Below are 22,701 nucleotides of genomic sequence, written 5' to 3' on the forward strand. Positions count from 1 at the left end.
ATGAACAGCTGCATGAGTATATTACCGACAACACACACAGAATTCACAGACATGATAAATTAATATTATGCCCCAATATCAACAGGGATGAACAGACAACTGATTCCCAAAATTGGACTATATCTTCCAGGAGAAGAAACAGAAATGCTGTGGAAACTCTGATTTATATTGTTGCAGATGTTGTTTTAGCTTAAGAAATGATACATTCTTAATTCTCAACAAGAATAAAATTACTTTCTAAACTTGTCAGAAATTAGGCTGAAGCAACAACCAGACTTTTACATTCCTGGTTAGACATGGACTCGCTTGGCATGAGAGAGGCAGTGAAGCATGGAGAAGATTCTCTTTCCTAGAGCTAAAGCCCAGCTGAAGACAGACACATGACACTTATTCACACTCATTTCAAAGATGAAAAATTTGCTTCGATTAAGCAAGTTAAAAAAAAAAAAATAATATACACACACACAAAAAAAACTAACACTTTGATCCAAAGTAAAATTGTAATGAAAAACAAATTCAGTTCCAACTTTCCCAGTTTTCCATGACTCACAAGCAAACCTCAACACATAAACTACCGAAGCTCCCACCTCTGAGGCAGTCCTGTAACTCTTGTACAATGTTCAGCAGCTCAGCAGAACGGTTTACGGATGGAAGTGAGAAATGCCCCATCCAACAGAAAGGACTGGGAGCTGAGGACAGACAGCTACCCCTTGGCACTGCAGGGATGAGAGACAGGGTCTTTGAATCACACTGAGCTGGTGAAATTAGTATCCAGAGACCACCATCACCAAGACTTGGATTCAGCACTGATTTCAGGAAGGTTTATGTAGCTTTCTGAGCAGCTAGGGCACATCTATGATTTTCTATGTAAAATAAAGTTGCAGACAAACCCTTTTAACTGGCATGGCTGGAGGCTGGAAGTGGGTGGTCAGGCTACATGCTTAGAGAAGGGGAAAGGGGAAAACTAAGGCAACAACAAACAGCCCAGCGCAAACCATGCCCACATACTAACAGTGAGAAAAGCTGAACTCCAGAGATGAATCATTTTCAGCCTACCTTCCTTAAGAAGTTGCAGTGCATCTGGAAGAAAAGTAGCTCTCTGAATAAGAGAGAAATAGCAAAGTGGGTGCCACTTGGGCAAAATGAAGCTAGGGAGCTATAAACTAATCCATCTGACCTTTGTTGACAAGGTAAGGTCAGAGTTTAATAAAAGATGAGATCACAAACCTTCTGGGGAAATGGTCTGATAAAGTTAGCTTCAAATGATTTAGGAAAGCAAATGTCCTCACAAACATAATGAGATTTTTTTTCTTTTGACTGAGCCAATCATATGAACATGTAGAAATAGAGCCACGAGCCTAATGCACTGTTTCAAAAGGTATGTGAACTTCCTGTAAAGGTAATAACACTTGGAATACAAGACGGATGCCATCTTTGATCGGACTTGGTGGAACGAAAGAAAGCTGTTTCCAACTACTAAATGTACCAGACAGTTCAAAGGAAAATTAAATGCATGTTCAGTAAGAAAGCACTAAAGGACCACATCAGAGAGCAAAATTCTCCTGTTACTGAAAAAGTCTGACATGGGGCCCCATACCCAAATAGAGCCACACCCTGCCAGACACCAGCCCATCCAGGCACCAGCTGGAGCAGTTGCCCACTTTCAGGCAGCAAAAGCTGAACTTGGGAAGCTAACATAAAAGCTCTCCCCAAAATCCCCTAAACCCTAAGGCTCTAAACCTCAACATTGGCAGACAAACTGGCAAATTAAATTGGGTGGACCCACAAATGGCATAAGTGAAAGGACCCTGCTCAAACATACTTGGTCAGGATAAGGCTCAGATGTGAATTCACCCAGCTCTGAGACAGGAGCACAATTATCTGTTAGACACAACAGGCTCCCCTTGCTGATGGGAAGCAGCTCCTTTAAACTCTCCCAGTAGTGCAAAACAGTCTTCAGATGAGCTTCTAGTCTGCTGGGAGAATCCCCCACAGGTGGAGAAACCCTCACATGTCATGGTATAGATCAGCAATCTGCTAATCCTTGGTGGGCTGTTGGTACAGGAGAGTATGGCAAGAGTCAGCACTTGAACACTCCAACATCTAGAAATACAGTAGAGTAGTTTTTAATCATCTCTGGTTTTTATGCTACAGTGAGGTTTGGCCTGTATTTAGACAAGTATAAAGTGGCTTATAACCATTTTTTCCATCTATACTCATGTATATATATACATATATATCTGTGCTCTGGAGAAAGAATAGACATTAAACTAGTACAGTGCAGTACAGTGAAGCAGACAGGGTGCACCTATTGGAGAAATTTCGGAACATTTTGAGGCTCAGAAAGGGCCCTGCATGAGTTCTGAAAATCTGGACATGTGTGTATATCCTAACAGCACTGAGGTTTCAGCCACTGGGATTTTCAGAAGGCAGCTGCAAAATCGTCTCTGGCTGCCCCCCACCTACTAAGACACAGAGGACTGTGTCTGGCAGTACAGAAGACGCAATGTGGCTTCACAAAAATGTGCTGTAATCATGAGAAATCACAAGGTAACAACAGCAGGGAAGCAGGGAGAGACATTGAGAACAACAGTGAGTTCCAGGACCATATGAAGCAAGACATTCATCAGCATAAGGAATGAGCTTCAGAGTTCGTACATACAGAACCCAAAGTGGTCAGATTATAGCAAGAGTCATTTCAGCTGCTACAATGAACCAAATAAGAGCTCTCAGGTTAAGTTCACAGAGAATGGGTGAACAACTTTTGATATCAACCATTGTATACATCTCTCCCTAGAAAGAGTTTCTCATCTCACACATTATCATTTTATGGATGTAAGCCAATAAACTGCGGCAAACTCTTTCATAATCCATTTTTTCATTTTAAGCACACCTGGAAGGTCAGAAAAATTAAAATTAAAGAGGAATATAAAATCAACCATTCTTGCTTTCAATTTTACCTGCCAAATTTGTGTCTGAAGCTGGTGTGTCCACCAACATCTGTTTAATCTTTGGCACTAAAAATGCTTCTACAGTTTTAATTACTAACGTTTGAAAAAATCAGCGACAGGGAACCAGACACTTTAATTTACCCGTGAATACAAGTAATGGGTAACAACATGAAGCAATTTATTTCAAGCTTAATCCTAGGAGAAACATTTATATGTAAAAGAACAAAATCCATAAATATTAAATTACTGATATTTACCAAAGAAGCAATACAATTGAAAAATGGTTAAAAAATATACTGAAAAAGATCTTGACTACCAAGAGGAATACAAAACATTTTTTTCAGAGATACACAAATTAAATTATAACTTGCAATAAAAAAAAAAAAAAGGCTGAAAAACTGCACTAGTAAAAACATGAGATAAATTATCTTGTCAGCCATGCTTTAAAAGTAAAGCATGAAGGTGGCCTCAGCTTTAGAAAGGGAGCACTAGAAAATCGCTGCCCATGTGGCATGGTTTGCCCTTGCAGAGACTTGGCTCTCAGCTGTGACACAACTTCCCCAGGAACTGTGAAGGCTGAACTTCCACAAGACAGGCACCATGGGACAGGAAAGCCGCACGCTTTTCTGTGCCACCCTGCGAAATCACATTTTTTGAGAACAGAAGTAATGGTATTTTCCACATGGATCAGTAGTTAAATCAAATTAAGCTGATGCTCCCCAGCCATACTTTCTTTAAAAATCATTAACATTGAGCAACAAGAGTAGGTTTGCATACTTAGCTCTGATAATTTCACACTTCCATACCTGTTCTTCTCTTCCCTTAACATTGTTAATTACATCCTTGAGCACTTCCTTGCCAGGATAACATTTTTGTCTTGTTGCTCATCTTCTCTCAGCTGCTAAATTCCTAGCACTTGGCTTGTGCTATTATGGCCTGTCTTGGGGCCTCTCTCCATTGTCAACAGCTTCCTGATGCCTCTTGGCCTGAGCAGCCTTCCTTGCTTAATGGGAGGAAAAAAACAGAGCAAAGTGGTGAAGAGAAACAGTACCATTTGCAACAGAAGCAGCACAAGATGAACTGATCCCTTTTGTTCTGGGGGAAAACACTCTTACTACAGGAGTGAACAAATTTCTGCTTAAATGAGCCTTGGCAAATTCATAATGTGAGATATGTTCTAGAAACACAGACCACCTAAAAGGAAGTGTTTAAGTCACCAGGGCACATTGATTTCTTGTTAGTGCCTCAGTACTGTAGATTTAATGGAACTTTAGTAACCCACATTTCCTCAAAAAAATGATACTAAAAACCAATTCTTTTATGAAGAAACTGGAGCTGGTCAACCTCTGCAACACATGTCATGGCTGAAGTACTGATTTATTTTTTTTTCTCAAGAGAAAGTAATGCAAGCATTTCTGAAGTGCTCTATTTCTAAGAGACCACCTATTTAAATGAAACTGCAAAATAAAATAAAACAGAAAAGTAATTTACTATGCTATTTAAAAATGGTTCTAATCCTTGCTTTTGCCATAACAGTTAAGACAGGTTTTTCAATTATCCAGGGGGCTTATTTATTTATTTTATTTGATTTTTAAGTGTAGTGTGGTGTGTATGTCAGGTTTTGAGGGATTTGTTTGTACAAGCAAGCTTTATCTTACACACTGATCTGGATAGTTCTTGTGCCAGAAAGGTATGGCACAAGATAGCACTAACTATTAAGCACATGGTAGTATGGCAGTCTAATCACGTTGTAGGAAGCAGACAAGAAATGTCATAACAATCCTTGGAGTCAGTTTATCAAAGTACCATTTCATCTGCCATACATTAAACATCAGCTACTGAACAGAAGTTCATGCTAATTTCAACTTAATTGGAATCTCAATGCAAATGCCAGCTCCTCTACTTTGCTACAGGCCTTCTAGCTGCAAAATGAAAGCTGCTGCTAAGTATGTTTGTTTAAACAAATACACCACAGAAGAACAAATACAAACGGGTCCTACTCTGCACGTACCTCTACATGGGTAACTCCCAGCTGAAGATAACATGAGCTATAATTACCTGGCAGATGATGAAATTTGGCTCAATAGCCATTACTCCAGGTTTTCACATACAACTGGATAGACAGTTTCTGGGTAACTGGAGTCAGAATTAAAGCAGATTGGAACATCTTTATCTGACACATTCACACTATTTTTTTTTTATTTTTATTTTTTCTCCACTGATTGAGTGTGAAGCTGGTGCAGTACATCAAGGTCATTTCACACACCTGGAATTCAAAGGAAAATACTATAAATACTGTGGTGGTAATCAACAATGATTCATAATTCATTCAAGTAAACATGAGTTTAGAAATAAAAATCTATTTAATAACTCAATCTAATTACAAAATGAATTAAGTGAATATGCTTAGAGTTTCCCTAGGTTTGATTAATATTTTTAGACTAAGAACTCTCACCCATTAAAGCTGAAAATATCAAACACAACATGAGAATAACAGGTTGGAAGTGGCTGAAAATGATAGTCAAATATTAATTTAGTACCATCTCTAGTGTCACAGAATAGCATCAAATTCAATTTTCCCTCTAAGTAAATATGCCTATAGGAAGAGAGAGTAAAACTGCATCACCAAACAACACGATCTGGATATATTGCACAAGTCAGAGCAGGCAAGGAAATCAGAACTATATTATGAACAACAGCCAGTAATGGACAGGAACTGACCTATAGGGATTCACCACCAAAAACTTCATATCAACCTAAAAGCTTGTTTAAGGCAAAGGAGTTGAGAATAACATGTGAAGACTGGGAGCTTGCCAACAGACACTGAACTGCACACCAGCAATAGAGCTGACCTCCTGCCACCACCACAACTCAGTCAAACCTCCTGGAAGAGAACTTGAACAATTCCATGGAATTTCCATGTGTACCTTCATAAGCCTCTGTGATCAGGCTTTTGGGCCATTGGTGGTAGTGAGTTGTGGTTTCAATGCCTGAGAGTTACTACGAATTGCTGCATTTGTGCCTTTGTGAAAAGTGCTCTGTTATGATCAACTCTGAATCAGTGAAAATCCTGGAGTTGCACTGGGTGCTGTCTGAAAGGGGGGGGAATACAAAGATAATGCACTGTAAATTGGGCTTCATTTCATTAACTCTGATCCAGTAGTTAATACCTTACAATATGGTCATACACACTGCTTCACATACATACAGACACTGCTTCCTCACATATTTGCCAAAGAAATTAAACATTAATAACAGGCTAGTTCACTGTTGTCTCTAGTTTAAATCATTGCTGAGAGGCAGAAGAAAGCTTTTTTTTTTTTCTTTTCATGAATTATAAAGTCTGCAAATTATTAGAGTGCAAATTAACAAGTTTCTACTGTGTAGAGTTTATGTACATTTAAATTCCACTTTATTGGCTCTTAATTAAATACATATTAGGAATGTCAGTTTGAAGCACTACGACACTCTCCTAATGCCGTCGTTATTTTCTCTTCAGTCTTTTTCTGATTTCCAATTTCAAACTGTTGCCTTTGTAACCATTTTAAAACTAGTATTTACTATTCCTACTTAATATTAGTAAACAACCTTTCATACTGCAAGCACTCTAAGATATCAGTTTATCCTAACAGAGCCTCTTTTTTTTTTTTTTCTAAGAATAGTTTTTAAGTATGTGAGACCTGAGGTGAAAGGCATACAGAGCTTGTTACAACCCATAAAGTAACTTAAATCAGAAGCAGAAAAGAGCTCAGATGGGAAAGGAATTGATGGATTTTTGTTGTTGTTGTTCTGGAGAAGGAAATGAGTTTTTCAGCTATAAAAATAATTTTCAAATCAGTCATAACCTATGGATGTAATTTGGTTCAAATTCAACAGATATCTTTGGCTAAAGGAAACAATGAAGGGAAGGGCTCAAAAACGCCATAATCATTATTTATAAAGCATGGGTATTCTTTCAGGCCAGATTTACAAATCGGTTGGTCTGTCTTGTATAGAAGAAGGCCTTCTTTGCCCTGATAGCCCCAGGCACTCCAAGCAGGGCTATGGTGCATGCTAGGACAGTGCTTGGCATGACAATACTGAACCTATTCACTGGCCCAGAGACAATGAGGTGTATAGAAACTCCTAAAACAATTTAAACAGCATCATTTTGCCTGCTCTAAAGGGGGGTGATAATGTCCAGGCATGGGACAGGGACAAACAGCTGGAAGCAGGAACTTTTTCAACCAGTACAGCTGCAGCCAAAGGACGATGCTCAAGGATGTTCACCTACAGCTTAGGTACGATAGCAGAGATCAGCAGCTGGGGGAGCACCCTCAGAGATGCATACTCTGCAGCCCTTGTCCCAGTGAACGTATATTTTATTTTCTGAAATAGCAACTGCTAAGTTTGACAAGTCTATACATCATAGTTATTTTCTATATTATTTATTTTTCATTTCACAGAATTATTTTTGAAGCTGGAGAAGATAACTTATTTCAAGAATTAAAGCATTCTTCTATTACTAAGTTATCTATAAACAGACTTTTTTAATAAACTCATGGATTATTCATGCATAAAAATACTACAAATATATTACTGCCTACAGTCTGTTTACTACTTGCTGCTCTTAGAGTTTCAGCTATTTATATCATATACAGTCGTAAATCACATGTTTCTCATCCAGCACTGGATGAATGAAAGTGTTATAAAGGAGGAGCAAAATAAGAGACTTTACAATGAAGATGAAGCGTTTTCAGAATGCACCTTTCAGAGAAAGTATACACTTACAGTCTCATATATGCAAATATAACTCAAGAGAAAGACTAAGGTAGATCAAGAAATCCTCAATCATTCAAATAGTATACTATTTAAATTTTTGAAGCATTCATTCTGTTTTAACTAGTTTGCTTCTTCCTAGCAGGAAATACATATGTTGAAGCAAGCATAGTAAAGCTTAGGTCCCTAGAGCTCAAATTGAAACCTTTTACAAACAACAAAAATAAAATGGAGACAGAAATGGGAAAACTGCAGCCTGGTCTTGGTTTGCAGAAGCTTCTGTTCAATTCATTTACTGAACAGTGAATCTTCTGCAGTGCAGCATTAATGAGAACAGATACAAAAAGCTTTCAAACTTAAACAAAGAAATGGCTGCTACTTTAGGGTATTTTCAGGCGTTTTCCACAGATTAATGTAGGAGGCAGATGCTAGAATACCAGCACACAATACTTTAATTTAGTTCAGCATCTCTGCAGGCAGTGGCTTCTCTATTACAGCTAGTTCCCTGAACACAACAGAATGTTATTGCGGGGCACTTTTAGATTAAAATCCCCAAATAAGCTGTTAGACTTTACACACATCAATCTTTTGTAAGTACAATAAGGCAGATTTAATTGGTTTTACTTTCATTTTATAACAAATGTTATTATCTATTATATAAGAAAGCTATTTTTAAAAGAACCATGAAAAGGATTAGAAAGCAATTCCATAAACGATAAAATAGGGGCAGGGAGTTATTATGGACGAATGTGAGCAAGTACATTGCCAAGGTTGTTTACTTAATGCCGAATAATCATCTTTGGAAGTCGAAATAATAAACTTAGTTTCACATTAAGGTTAGCAAGAAATTGAGGAGTTATTGAAGAGGTAGAAGAAATTGAAAAAAAAAAAAAAAACATAAAATGAATCCACATAACAAATATTAACATGATGATGATTAATATTTTATCTAAACTAGTGAGGATAAATAGCACCCGGCCTATAATTTGGCCTGAACTGCAAAGCTCCAAAAGGAAACCACCTTGATGGAAACCAAGGTATTTGAACACATGGCAGTAGCCTGAACCCCAGTCAAGCTCTAATAAAAAAAAAAAAAAAAAAAAAAAAAAAAAAAAAAAAAAGTACAAGTTGGTTTTCTGTGAAGATCAGCTTCAGATGTTGTGAATTTCTACAGTTAAAAAAGATCCTTGACAAGGTGGGTGAGTGAACACACAGCACATATTCATTTTTATTTATAGCTGCCTAATTACTTAAGAGCATTTTAAACAGATTTATCCTATTTTCTGCTAGTGCCCAGTGCTAATATTTTAGCAATACCCACACATCTACATATACACATGCTTCAGTTCAAATCCATGAGCACTTCAGCTAAGGAAGAAGCTGAAAGGTGAAGCTAAGGTCAGCTCTAAGCAACCTGTCCTCCTTCCAAGGAGAAGCAAGCAGCATACAGGTGATGCAGACATGCAGTCCAGCATGTTGCATTTTTTGTCAGAAGTGTTTTACTGTATTGATGGGCTTTATTGTCTATTATAACTTCTCAGAACATTTTCAAGTGGAAAAATTTGAATTAAAAAGAATCTGTTAAAATCAAAATCATAAAAAGAATACAAATTTCAACGTCATACTACCAAAAGGTTCCCAAGCTCTCCAGCAGGACTGCTAGTCAGGTCCAGAAAGCACACAAATGACAGGACCTGAAAATCCGAGCTTTCCTTCAGTAAAAACATTTCCATAAAATTCTGTTTCACCTCATTGTAGGCTTCAAGCCCAATGTGGAACAAATTAACATAGCTCTGTAACTTATTGGACAGATGACCTTGCAATGACCTACTGGAGTATTATAGTTTCAAGACTGAATTTTTCTGCACTCACCGATCCATAAAAATAAAAGTCAGAATGCTTCATTTATTGGTGTGCATTTGTTCATCTGAAATTCTGACAATATTTTTATATTTTTCACCTTTATGAGGGCTAACATAACTCTTGCTCTCTGACTTCTGTGTCTCTGATATGTTCCTCTCCCCAGCCTAATGGTTGCCTCCTCCTCCTCTCCTTGCAGAGCTTACGAAGATATCTGTGCACACTCTTCCTCCTTCTTTGGCAGTTCTCCTGGCTCTGATTTCCATAGCAGGAAACTCACCTCACTAATAAATCAAAGAGCTCTGGAAGAGGTGACTCACCACCTTCCTGTAAGTGGTTAAAATAAAAATGGACTACAGTCATTGCTGTGGTCTTCACTGCTCTCTTCTTTAAGCTCTGGTTTCCCCCCCACACCCTATACAACAGTGTTTCTCATCTCCCTGAGTTATTTTCAGCTTTTAGTGCAACATACTCCATCTTTTCTGGTTGCCTTTGCCATTTCATCTGTTCCTGCTCCCCCCCCCACAAGCTACACTCACTGGTCTTCTGTGTCATTAGAGTCTCTGCCTTCATGGCTGACTGATTAGCCATCGCAATATCTCAGAGTGTAACCTGGCATGTCCCTCTTTATTCAGATGAACAGGTTTGGATGTTGTATGCAATAGAAAACAAACACTTCCAATATACAGCAGATTTTCTTCTGGCCTTATGGCAAGAATGCATATGCTTTGGATGCAAACCTATCACCCACAAAGTGCATTTTGATCATGTGCAAGGTATGAACCATAGAGTAAGTCCTATAGCACTTGTACATGTATATACATGCCTGTTATTATCAAATTGCTCTGCTCTCTGGCCATGTTATAGGCACAGGGTTGTAGCATCTGGCCCTTGAGGGGCCCTTCCAGAAAAGTTTATATGGCTGTAGGCAGGAGGGCAGGCACCACTGCTTACAGAAACAGCAAAACAGCAAATGGAGCTATGTTTATGAAATTTCCAGATTTAAAATAGAAAGCAACTATTTCCTTTACACAAGCAACCAGCAGATTTAACAAACCATCATGCTTCTGTATTGACAATGCAGACTCCTGAGCTGCTTCACTGACTACTTAATGGCTCCACATTCTGAGTAAAGCTCTGCTACTACAATACCATCTGCTAGTACAGAGATACCAAGCAAATTCCACAGGAAATGAGCAGAGCTGCCTCCACCAAGCTCTGCACCATTGGATTCCCATGTAGAGTGCTGTCTAAGTTTGCACTGTGCTGTATATGGGATCATTAATGAACTTTCTCATGGTCAAGCTCAGAAGAGGAAACATATTAGTTTATTTCCAGAATCTAGAGTCTGTATTAAAGCACAACCAAGCAGAACTCCAGCATATAAAAGGGAAGTTTACAATAACACAGCAGAGATTTTCTGCTTTCTTGTTTTTACTGAACTGAGATCAGTATTTTGAAGTTGAAAGATTGCTTTTCAGTGAACAAAAGCCAAGCTGGGAAGAAGAGATGTTCTTAATAATAGAATTTATGGGCCAAATCCTTGATTCTTTTTGGCTCTAGTCTCCGGGAAAGTGAAACATATCTAGCTAGCCAAGGCTTCAGCCCCACCTTACTCAATTTAGCCAGGACATTGCTACCCCTTAGCTGTCTTGGTTTCCAAACAGAAAGCACGACTGTGTTGCGCATAGTAGTCCCGTGGGATGAACTAGTTTCCAGAGACCTTTGCAGAGGACAACATGCAGCTTCAGCAGCCTGGAACTGCACAAGCTGCTGTGGCACCAACTTGTAGCCCCAAAGGGGCACAGACCAGCAACATGAAGGTACATCTGTGCCCTCTGCCATGCAGTCAGTGCCAACTGCCTGCATAACCTGGGATCTCTCTCCCAGCCTCCATCCTGACAGTGTTGCTCCATTTGGGTTCTCTTTGCTTTGGGGATTTAGCCAGTCCTCTTACCACTTATCTGTAGTTTTAGCATTCTTCTGCATCTTTCCAGATTTGCAGGGTTTACATTATTTATCTTTTCCATTTGATTAACCAGCTGAAAAATCAATAGCAGTGCATTTTATCATAATTTCAGAGGAGCCCTCTGTTGTGTTGTGCTGCTATTTTAGGAACTAGAGCAAAGTTTGTGAATCTATAAAAGCAGCTTGGCAACCTGCTTTTTCTCCTTTTGCCCTCTCTATTGTTTGGGACAGCATAGGAATCTTGCTGTGGCTCAGCGTGGTAAAAATTGATATAAAACAGCTTTGGTCATTTTTTTATTCCCCCTCCCCCCTGCGTTAAGAAAGTTAATACCATGGAAAAAACTGGTCAGGAGGATCAGATGTTTATGCAGGACGTCATGCTGCTTCGGTGTGCCAGCTCTCCAAGAGTCTACAAGGAAGCCAGCCAGACGGGCTCTGAAGCCTGCGCCCTGACCCCAGTGACCTCTTAATATTTCGAAGTTTATCTAGCCCCATCCCAGCAGTACTTGCATTGAAACCAATCCCCCTGCTCCTGGATATTTGGCAGAAGGGGACTTCCTTCATATGGAAAAGTGTTTAATACCAATTTAATGGTCTGTCTAGCCACTGTAAACCCCCAGCCCCCTCCCTGAGTCTCCCACTGGCAAGAAACAGTGAAATAATATGCTTGAAATAGCCCTGATTCTTCTCCTCAGTGTGGTAGCTTTTTTTCTAATAAGCTTTTTTTTTTTTTTTTTTTTTTCCAGAAAGCTTTAAAAAAACACCTAGCAGTTACAGAGTTGGATGTAATCTAATAAGTTCTGCCCTCCACCCCCCCCCCCTTTTTTTTTTTTTTGCATCATCTCTTCATATATACATTTGTACTGCCAAGAATGGGCACCAGTAGAACCAACAAGATTTCCATTTGAAGTTGACAGGCTTGCTAGCACCAGAAAAACAAATCACATTTATGCAAATCCACTTTTATACCAAAATAAATCTAAGAAACAAGTTTATCTTTGGCTGTAAAAAGACAGGGCTTCTTGGCACAATGGCCACAAAAATCCTAGGTACAAAGAGGCTCAAAGAAGTTACACTGAGAGCTGCTATGGCTTCCCTAAAGCAATCAGTTTGTTGTTATTTAAACAATGAGAAAGGTGTAGGCCAGTCCTTTCAGATGAGAAAAGGTCTGAGGCTTTGCAGGAGGATGGCTCTGTTAGGGAACACAGTGCACTCTCATGCCTGCCCCCATGTCAGCATGGTTAGAATTTCAACTCTAGAACAAAATAGTAGGGCAGAACCAAGCAACAGATGCAACTCTAGCAAATAGCTTGGCGTGGTGCAAATCTTTGCATCCATGCAAAAAATCTTTGCGTTCAAGAGTTCCAACATCCTTTTAGTCATTACATTAGGACAACTTACACTTAGGCACTTTGTGGTTATGGTAATCAAAAAGTGAAAAATTGTTACAATGATGATTTGATTTTTCTGCCTCTAAAAAGTGAATAAAAAATATCCATCCCCCAATTCTATACTCTTCTAAAAGGTAAAAAGCCTGTAAGTATCAACTTCTTCCTGCAGCGTAAGGAGAAAAATCAGACAAGCCCATCTGAGAACACATGAAGGAACATTACAGTCTGCACACCCTCCCATTAGGGTTTAAACCATTTAATTTTCCAGGAAGAAGGAGGCACATTTAGATAGCAACATGGTACGAAAACCAGTTTAATGGCAACAAGCTGCATTGTTGTGCTGAAATGCTACAGGGCAATATTTTGCACAGAACTGTGAAGGATTTGGTGTCTTGCACTCCTGCAAAGGGTAATCTCCTTGATGCTGTCACAGCAATACAACATATAGAAAACAAAAGAAGGAAGAAAGAGAACTTTCATATGGATTCTGTTTATACCATTATTTAAGTCAACCTTTTCTTAAGTGAATATAAAAAAAAAAAAAAATCAACTGAAAAGCTGATCTACAGCAACTGCTGTTTTTTTTTTCTCTCTTTGGAAATACAAGTATACTTTAATAACCTCAAAAGCCAGAAAATCTTGTACTGCCAGTCAAATAACAGCAAGCGAGTCTGCAAGCAGGATCTCAGACAAGGCTTACGATTTGCATCACTGTATGCACTGCCGTTCCACTCACATCCACAGCACTTGGAGAGTCCAGATACAGGTCTACCCATCCACTAGCTGTTACACAGACACGTGCAGGACTTCCAAGGCACCCTGTGTGCATGCAAGTGCCTGCAATGCCCTGAGAGGGCTCCCAGGAACTGGGACCTCATCTTTGTGCTACCTCAGCATGGCCAGCCTGTCCCCCAGTCCCAGCTGTCTGCCCTCCTGCTCACCCACATTCCCTCCTGCCCTTTCACTCCAGGTACAACCTCTTTGGAGTATTATCCCAAGGACTCCTTTTCCCCTCACTTTCTCTCACACACAGACACAGTGCTCGGGTCTGAAGGCTTCATAGGAGGAAGCACAGCCAAGCAGCTGCCAGCCTACATCCCTCACACACTTCTCGGCCTGCCAAGGACAGGGGAGAGGAATGGGAAGGAGGAGGCAGCCTCCCTGCCAGTTTCTTGCCATTGCACGCACACAACAGATCTCAATCTCAGACTGAAGCCCAGCAGTTAAAATAAAAGTCACACTCTTCATATGGCTGCCAGAAAGGAGAACATTTGCAGAAGTGGAGAAATGAGAGACGAGAAAGGGAGGAGGGCATGAAGGAACGCAAAGCTCAGAGCTTTCCTGGGCTTTCTGATGCCCCCAGAGGATGTATGCTGCACTCCCTTCCCTGTAAGACCCACTGCTTTATCTCACCTTTTTGAGCTCTCAAGAAGTGCCTACACATCAGGAACTACAGCTTTCAGGAAGGAACTCAGACTTACTTTCTTTGGCAATAAACAATATGCTCATCTCTCATTCCCTTTCTATGTACCACATGTTGGCATGGCCCTGGTATTACGGCAGTCCCAACGCACCATATGTGCTGTTATGCACGGCTCAGCTCACACACTGTAACCACAAAGAATCCAAAAAAATGGGTGAGGGACCTCTTCTGAAAAATGGCTAGAAATGATCAAAGAATATCAAAGCTTCTTTGAAAAAAAACAGGTTATGATGCATCATGAGCTATGTTATCCAAGACCACAAAAACACCCAATCAACTTTAGTTGTGCAACCGTTTTGTTGAAATTTCTCTGAATACATTGCATTGGCTAACTAATAAAACAGTAGGAAGGTGAAGTATTACGTGAGGGCAGTTTGGAAGTTCACAGAAAAATGTGAAATCACAGAATTTTCTAGGTTGGAAGAGACCTCAAGGTCATCGAGTCCAACCTCCAACCTAACGCTAACAGCCCTCCACTAAACCATATCCCTAAGCTCTACATCTAAGCGTCTTTTGAAGACTTCCAGGGATGGTGACTCCACCACTTCCCTGGGCAGCCTGTTCCAATGCCTCACAACCCTTTCTGTAAAGAAGTTCTTCCTAACATCTAACCTAAAACTCCCCTGGCTCAACTTAAGCCCATTCCCCCTCGTCCTGTCACCAGGCACGTGGGAGAACAGGCCAACCCCCACCTCTCTACAGCCTCCTTTAAGGTATCTGTAAAGAGCAATAAGGTCACCCCTGAGCCTCCTCTTCTCCAGGCTGAACAAGCCCAGCTCCCTCAGCCGCTCCTCGTAGGACTTGTTCTCCAGGCCCCTCACCAGCTTCGTCGCCCTTCTCTGCACCCGCTCAAGCACCTCGATGTCCTTCTTGTAGCGAGGGGCCCAAAACTGAACACAGTACTCGAGGTGCGGCCTCACCAGAGCTGAGTACAGGGGGACGATCACCTCCCTAGCCCTGCTGGTCACGCTGTTCCTAATAGAAGCCAGGATGCCATTGGCCTTCTTGGCCACCTGAGCACACTGCTGGCTCATATTCAGCCGACTGTCCACCATCACTCCCAGGTCCTTCTCTGCCTGGCAGCTTTCCAACCATTCCTCTCCCAGCCTGTAGCTCTGCTTGGGGTTATTGCGCCCCAGGTGCAGGACCCGGCACTTGGCCTTGTTAAACTTCATGCAGTTGACCTCAGCCCATCGGTCCAGCCTATCCAGATCCTCCTGCAGAGCTTTCCTACCCTCAAGCAGATCGACACACGCACCTAACTTGGTGTCATCTGCGAACTTACTGAGGGTGCACTCGATGCCCTCGTCCAGATCATCGATGAAGATATTAAAGAGGACCGGCCCCAGCACCGAGCCCTGGGGGACGCCACTAGTGACTGGCCTCCAACTGGACTTGGCTCCATTCACCACGACTCTTTGGGCCCGGCTATCCAGCCAGTTTCTAACCCAACGAAGCGTGCGCCAGTCCAAGCCAAGAGCAGCCAGTTTCTTGAGGAGAATGCTGTGGGAGACGGTGTCAAAAGCCTTGCTGAAGTCAAGGTAGACCATATCCACAGCCTTTCCCTCATCCACCCAGCGCGTCACTCTGTCATAGAAGGAGATCAGGTTCGTCAGGCATGACCTGCCTTTCATAAAGCCATGCTGACTGGGCCTAATCGCCTGCTTCCCCTTCAAGTGCTGCATGATGACTCTCAGGAGGATCTGCTCCATGAGCTTTCCTGGCACTGAGGTCAAACTGACAGGCCTGTAGTTTCCTGGGTCTGCCCTCCGGCCCTTCTTGTAGATGGGCGTCACGTTTGCTAGCCGCCGGTCGATTGGGACCTCCCCCGATAGCCAGGACTGTTGATAAATGATGGACAGCGGCTTGGCCAGCTCCTCTGCCAGTTCCCTCAGTACCCTGATCGATCATAGTATGTTAACTAACTCTGTAATGCAGCTATTATACTATGAACCACCTTGACTAATATGGGTGCTTTTTGAGGGTCCAGATTTATCTTACAATTACTTCAGTGGTGCAGCTTTCCTGACTCTCAGCCTTTCACTCTAAGTGCTCCTTTCTTCCCCCCAGAGATCAAAGAGATGTTTTTGTGGTTTGCTGTTCCATCCACATTCCCGCTCCCTCCTCTCTTCCTTCCTTCCTCGGGCTCCCCTTGCTGGAGGCATCACCCAGCAGCCTCAGGCACAAATGTCTCACGTGTGCACACACACACAGACACCACCACAGCTCAGATGAGCTCCCAGAGCCTGTATCCTGCTTTGGACATGACCTTGCATTTCAGCAGCTCCCTGCCTCTCACTTTTGGGGCGCTAAGTTTACTACTAGCTCTGCAGTTGGTGTCTGGGTGCTTGTTTAATTTTAAGGTCTGATTTGGATTCCAAGTCAAATTGAATACCTTTCAGAATTTGATGGTAAGAGTCTAGGAGGTAAATGATAATTTAGGGAAAGTGCCTGGATGCTTTTTTTTTTTTTCCTGGAATCTGCTGCCACCACATTCCCCCTGCAAGGGTGAAGCTACTTGTGCAATTGGGACAGGACACCAACTTTGTTTTCCAAACCAAGGGGTTCTGGTGTAGCTTGGGAACAAGCAGACAGACCTTTTTACAGGGGCATAAAATAAACACTCCACTTGGAGTGGAGTATCTTCCCATTAGGCTAGTTTGGTGGAAAGTTTTACCAAACACTTCAAAAGAAAAGTGTTACAGCTCTTTTCCTGACATGTTATTAGATAAAGGTCAACTGAGAGCTTGGATCAAGACCAGCTACAGCAGATCATGACAGAGATCTCTTCTAGTGCTTGTTTTCTTTTTTATCTCACCACACAAAACAGGCTTGCACACTGCTAGAAGTTTCCACATAGAGGTTTCCTCACAAGCATTTGTTCTCCATGCGTTAATACACAGATATTGTCAGCTCTGTTTTGCCTACAAGGCTAACCAGTCAAAACTTGGCATAGCCTAAGCAAGATCTGCACTGAGATTTGTTTTCCTATTCACACAGGTAGAATGAAAGGCATGATTAAATATTACTCTTGAACCATTCCACGATTAATCCTTTCCAACAGTGCATTGCAGTACTAAGTATTCAAATTCCCAGCTAGTCTGGGTGGACTCTCAGGTACTTGGGATGTTAGGAAATCCTTCAGAGCATGACAAGAACCTTCTTCTCCATTCTTGACATTCACAGCTACACATTTCAAATCCACTGCCATAAATAAGTCTATTATATGACACTTGAATTTGTTGTCAAAGTAAACAGCCCTGTCAAGACCTTCCCACATCAAAATATTTAAGCAAAAATAATTTTCAGGAAGAAAACAAAAGGAACAGTTAAACGGAGTGAACGCAGTCAAAACATACTTTTCTAGGTATCAGATTTTTCTTACATTCTTTATAAAAATACCAGAAAACTACAGTGTGTATTAAGACAAGGACAAATGGCTCAAAGTATTATGAATAAATCAGCAGCTGAGTGCATGTAAACATCACCTCTCAGTCCACATATGGAATACTTGACGTGAAGGGACTTGTTGAGAATGCACTGTCACTTCCATAGGAAGTTCCTCCAATTCCTGCTTCAGGATTTTTCATTATACAGCACATGTGGATGGCATTGTCCTGCTTTTCAGCTTGCTTGAAACTGTTTACAGTGCATGATTGCTTCACTGTTAATAAAGTGCACAATACAAGAGCACTGCCAAAACAGTATTTTTGGTGGGGCAGAAAATGCCTTGATTATAAACACATGAGATCAAGAAATTAAAAAAAAAAAAAAAAATACTGTCAAGGGACAGGTCTCTTTTCCCAAAGGAACATCTGTTACTAACATTTCTCATGAAAATAAATACACGAAACCATAAGTCCAAAACAGAACCTGTCTTCAAACACTGCTCAATAAAAGTCTGTGATCCCTGGAAAAGGATTCTCTTTAAAATTTCCAGCAACCCATAGGCTTGAAAAGAATCATTTCCTCTGCATACAGTGCAGCTCTTCAGAACTGCAGCCATTTGGCAGCGAGTTTGCAAAGCCACAAAAGGACAGGAATTAGCCATGTCAGCATCTTCCACGGCTGCAGAATGCAGCTCAGCTCCTCACCCTGCCAAAAAATCAGTTGTAAAAGCCAGCATGACAGCCTAGAGGAAGGTAATCCTCGCCAGCTGTTTCTGACTGCAGCCAACCCCATCAGTAGCACAGCAAGTACCAACATGCATCAGTGGAGAAGCTACCTGAGAAGCGATATAGAAGAAGTATGATTCCAGGATCAATAAAGCACAACCAGGATGCTGACAATGCCTAGCTCACTTCAGCTAGCTGATTCAATAGGGTTTGTAGCAACGTGTTGGCCACACAACACGGCAGCAGACTATTAAGGACTTCAATACCAAGAATGGGAAATTCTCATAAATCCATCACCTTTAGAGAGGGAAGAAAAAGCCTCAATATTCTCACACAGAACCAATAGTTTAAACAGATTTCAAACCTTGGCTGATAATGAGATTTTGTTAATAGGTAGGCAAGAAGAGATTTTTCCCTTCTCTTCAGCGTGTCCCAACTACTACCTACCCCACAGATTCCTTCACGCTACGTGGCATGTGCAGCCTGGCAGGGAAATGCTGACTGAGGCGCAAACCCCATCCATCAATAATTCACACCATGTTTAGTTAAACTCGGGGGGTGGGAGCAAATGACCTGCCTTGTCTTTTCAGTGCTTTTGCTGCTAATAACTTTAAGGATGTCAGATGTGTTCTTACTTGTTCGTCTTGACTTCTTCCTTTACACATACTGAAACAACAAAAGAGCTCTATAACATATGTGTAGAAATGAAGGCTTACAGCTGTCATCTAAATATTTTTACTGAAACTATAATCAACTGTTTCTAAGAGCTTGGCTTTACTACAAAGTTATTCAAAGAATAAGAATATTAAATTTCCTCTGTTATCAATCAGCAATTCTGTTCTAACTCTGCAAAGTGTACCTTTGAGGCATCCTCTTACTGCTGTTTTGCTCAAGGGAAAAAATGAAGGATTTTTCCTATGTTATGCCCCATTACACAACACAGCTTAAGCTACATGCTTATGCCGTACTAAATGCCCCATTCTGCTAATCTACCCAGATAACTAAGCTTAATTACATTAATAATTATTGTGGTTTAGTATGGTGCCAGAATTTACCTCTTTGCTTGTTAGGCCAACAATTTAATTAGTAGTAGTGAATACAATCTCAAATGAGTAATATTATCTAAACAATTATTTAAGGAGTTTTGCTGTTGCTCCTGTACCACCTAAACAAACTCGCCGCTTTCCCAGCACTGGTGAGAACTGGAGCTGTATGCCCAGACATCTATGGCATGAGGAATAGATCTCTTGATCCACTCACATTGTGCTGACAGCCAGCTGCAGCAATATAGAAAATAAGTAAAGCAAAACAGCAACACAGTAAATAAGCTCCAACATTGAAGACTTCTGGGACAAGTTTAGTTTTATCTTGTTTGCACTGAATCAACACTTACACCTCAGACAGGTCCCACCCAGGACCTTCTGTTTTACCAACACTCACTCTTGCCTCGAGTTTTGTTTGCCGTACAAGACAGACAAACCTCCATCAGGTTCTTTCCTCTCTAACCAACAAAACCAACTTTCTAATTCATTTGAATTCAGACTAACTCCTGATTATCTCAGGAATGAAGCTGACAATGCACATGTGTTTTCCTCTAGCAATCAATATTACCTTAAACCTGAGCAAGCCCTGATTTTAGCCAAGTGGCAATCACTATTAACTCCCCTACATTTATTTTAACTATATTAGTCATATCCCACAAATGTGGAATAAAGCCAAAAAATACCTTGAAGTTCTTTAATCCCATCAGTCATGGTGTCATTTTTATTTTTTATTTTTCATCCTCTGTGTGTGTTGTTTTTGTTTTTCCCCTAATGTAACTTAAAGGCTCATGAAGAGCCTATAAATCTTCCAGGTTAAAAGATATCCGTTCAAAATGTTTACCAAACTTCCTTATGGTACTACATCATGCATACAAATGTTTTCAGTTTTCCAGAGTGAATAATCTGTTGAATCAATAAAGCATTCCACCATGAAGCTTAATTAACTCTCACAGCCTCACTTATAACAACATCCATGCATCAGAAGCTGAGTTACTAAACTAAAAAAGCAACCTTAAGTGTTCACACCACAATATGTCAAGAATGCTGAGTTACAGTAAGGTACAGAAATAGTATTCTGGGAGAACCAAAACAGATTAGGAAGTGTTTGCTATGCTCAGGTATGTTCAAAAAGAAAATGTATTGGAAAACAAACATTACAAAAACCACCAGGAAGCTCTTCACTAATGTAAGTGGCATATGCCTGAGCCAGACCGTTAACATCTCTCCTGTATGTACGCTTGTTTGATTCCTGCAGTGATACCTCAGGTTGTTTCTCAAAGGGAGTGAAGCTTAATAGGAAATAAAATGAAGAAAGAAAAATGTTCCTTGCCAGCAGAACAGTTGTGATGCCTAACTATGCTAGCATCACAGTAGCCAATACCAATCCAAGTGGCTTTACGGTTCTTCATTGGCATTACTATATGTCTGACAATAGAAAAATAAAAGTAAACAGAGGCTGAAGCACATACATGGCAAGAAGCCATTTTGCTCAAGCCAAAAGGAGGCACGCTCACCAAATTAGCATCTTGCTCTGCCTCAGCTGCACGTGGTATGTCATTTCTGGGAGTATTTTAAAGAGGCCTTGCAACTTGCACAATGATCCCTGGGGAACACAGCTCCTGCACTTTTTGCATCACAACCCACCACAACCTGCGCAAAGAAGACATCTGGATTGCTAAATACAGTAACAGCCATAATACGGAAGATCAGGAAGTCTGCAGGCCTGGCAGAGGGTTGACATATTTAACATTTCAAGATAGTGACCTTCAGTTTTATGCTGATGGCCACTTCCTAATTGTTAAATACACCCAACTTTCCTCACCAGCTGTGATTACAGGATTTCTCAAGGAAAATTTCTTAAGGTCAAGAACAAAATTTCTTGAGTAATTAGTGCCAAAAGCAGTCACCCCATTTTCACATTTAAATTGAACAACGTGTTATTTCTTAGTGGAGAACTTTTAGTAATAATGATGAATATGTGAGGTTCTAGATAAATCCCATTTTCAGAAACAGATCTCAATTCCCTTTGAAATCACAGTCTTTTAATATATACCAAAAGCTGGACAACTAAATACTAATAGATGCTTCTAATAATCTTTTTTCACTGTCATAATCACACTCATTTATAATCACATCCAATTGATTCCACATAGTGTAAAAGCAAAATGTCCATTAGTAAAATACAAGTCTCAAATTAAAGCAGCTCAGAAGAACTCTTCTTAGGAAAGTACAAAAACACAGAATGTACAATTCTCACAAGGTTAAGGATTTCACTACATGTGCAAAGGCTCATCTGCAAGTTAGTGAAGTCAGCTGAAAATCTTATACAGACTACACAGAATTTGGCAACTTTGAGTAAATAAAAATGGGTGAAATTTGACAAGTCTGAATAATTTACATGTTAGAATCTAGAGAATTATTTGAGTTGTAACCTGCTCCAAAAACTGAAGGAATGTAAATCCACTCAAGTACCAACCCCCAGGAAGTTTCAAAACATCTCTGAGAAATAACATGGCCAAGTTCAGCATAAGCCAACGTGGTTCAGATTGTTCAGATTTACTTTTTTTTTTTTTTTTTTTTTGAACATTAATACAGTGAATCATTGCCTTAAGCATACCACTGAAGACAGGACAGAATGTAACCCATGAATCAGAAAATCTCACTTTAATGCCTCTTCCATGGGATTTGCCCAGCGCCTACAATGTTTTTGAAAAAGAAGGTGTCACTGTCCAATATCTCACAGGCTTATCTTGAGATGTGCTCTGAGCAGATCAGGCTTATTACACAACTAACACACAGCTATGGGTAGTAAATCAGTCCCTTTACTAATAAAAGCTCATCTCAACCAAAATGGATGAAAACTGAAAGGAAATTAAAAAATTTAAAGCCAGATGTACACCCACATTTGATTGTGCTTTTCTAATGTGCTTAAAAACCACACATTGAATGTTCTTGTACTCCAGAGGCACAAACGTGCATAGGAAATCTGTTTTTATATCTTTACCCTATCTTGAGTCCATATACCAACATACAAAATCATACAGAGGTTTTTCTGTACCACACTGTGAAATACCATCATCTGGAATGCTTAGGAAAAAAAAGCAGTATAAAATTCAGGTTAAACAGATACAA

The 22,701-nt window shown here is 40.5% G+C and overlaps 1 long non-coding RNA gene across 11 annotated transcripts in view; it reads right to left on the reverse strand.

Moving 5' to 3' along the window:
• Positions 1-22,701, reverse strand: part of LOC311442568 — a 259,074-nt gene that overhangs the window by 82,934 nt on the left and 153,439 nt on the right. For 9 of the 11 annotated variants that reach the window (XR_014696743.1, XR_014696744.1, XR_014696745.1 and 6 more), the window contains 2 exons: positions 5,010-5,217; positions 3,758-3,954 (listed from right to left, as the gene is read on the reverse strand). This is a non-coding gene — a long non-coding RNA (uncharacterized lncRNA). Of the gene's footprint in view, positions 1-3,108; positions 3,588-3,757; positions 3,955-5,009; positions 5,218-22,701 lie in introns of those variants that run through there. The other 2 variants (XR_014696752.1, XR_014696753.1) reach the window with 1 other exon arrangement.

The sequence above is a fragment of the Aythya ferina genome (assembly GCF_964211825.1).
Source record: "Aythya ferina genome assembly, chromosome: 11".
NCBI lineage: Eukaryota > Metazoa > Chordata > Aves > Anseriformes > Anatidae > Aythya > Aythya ferina.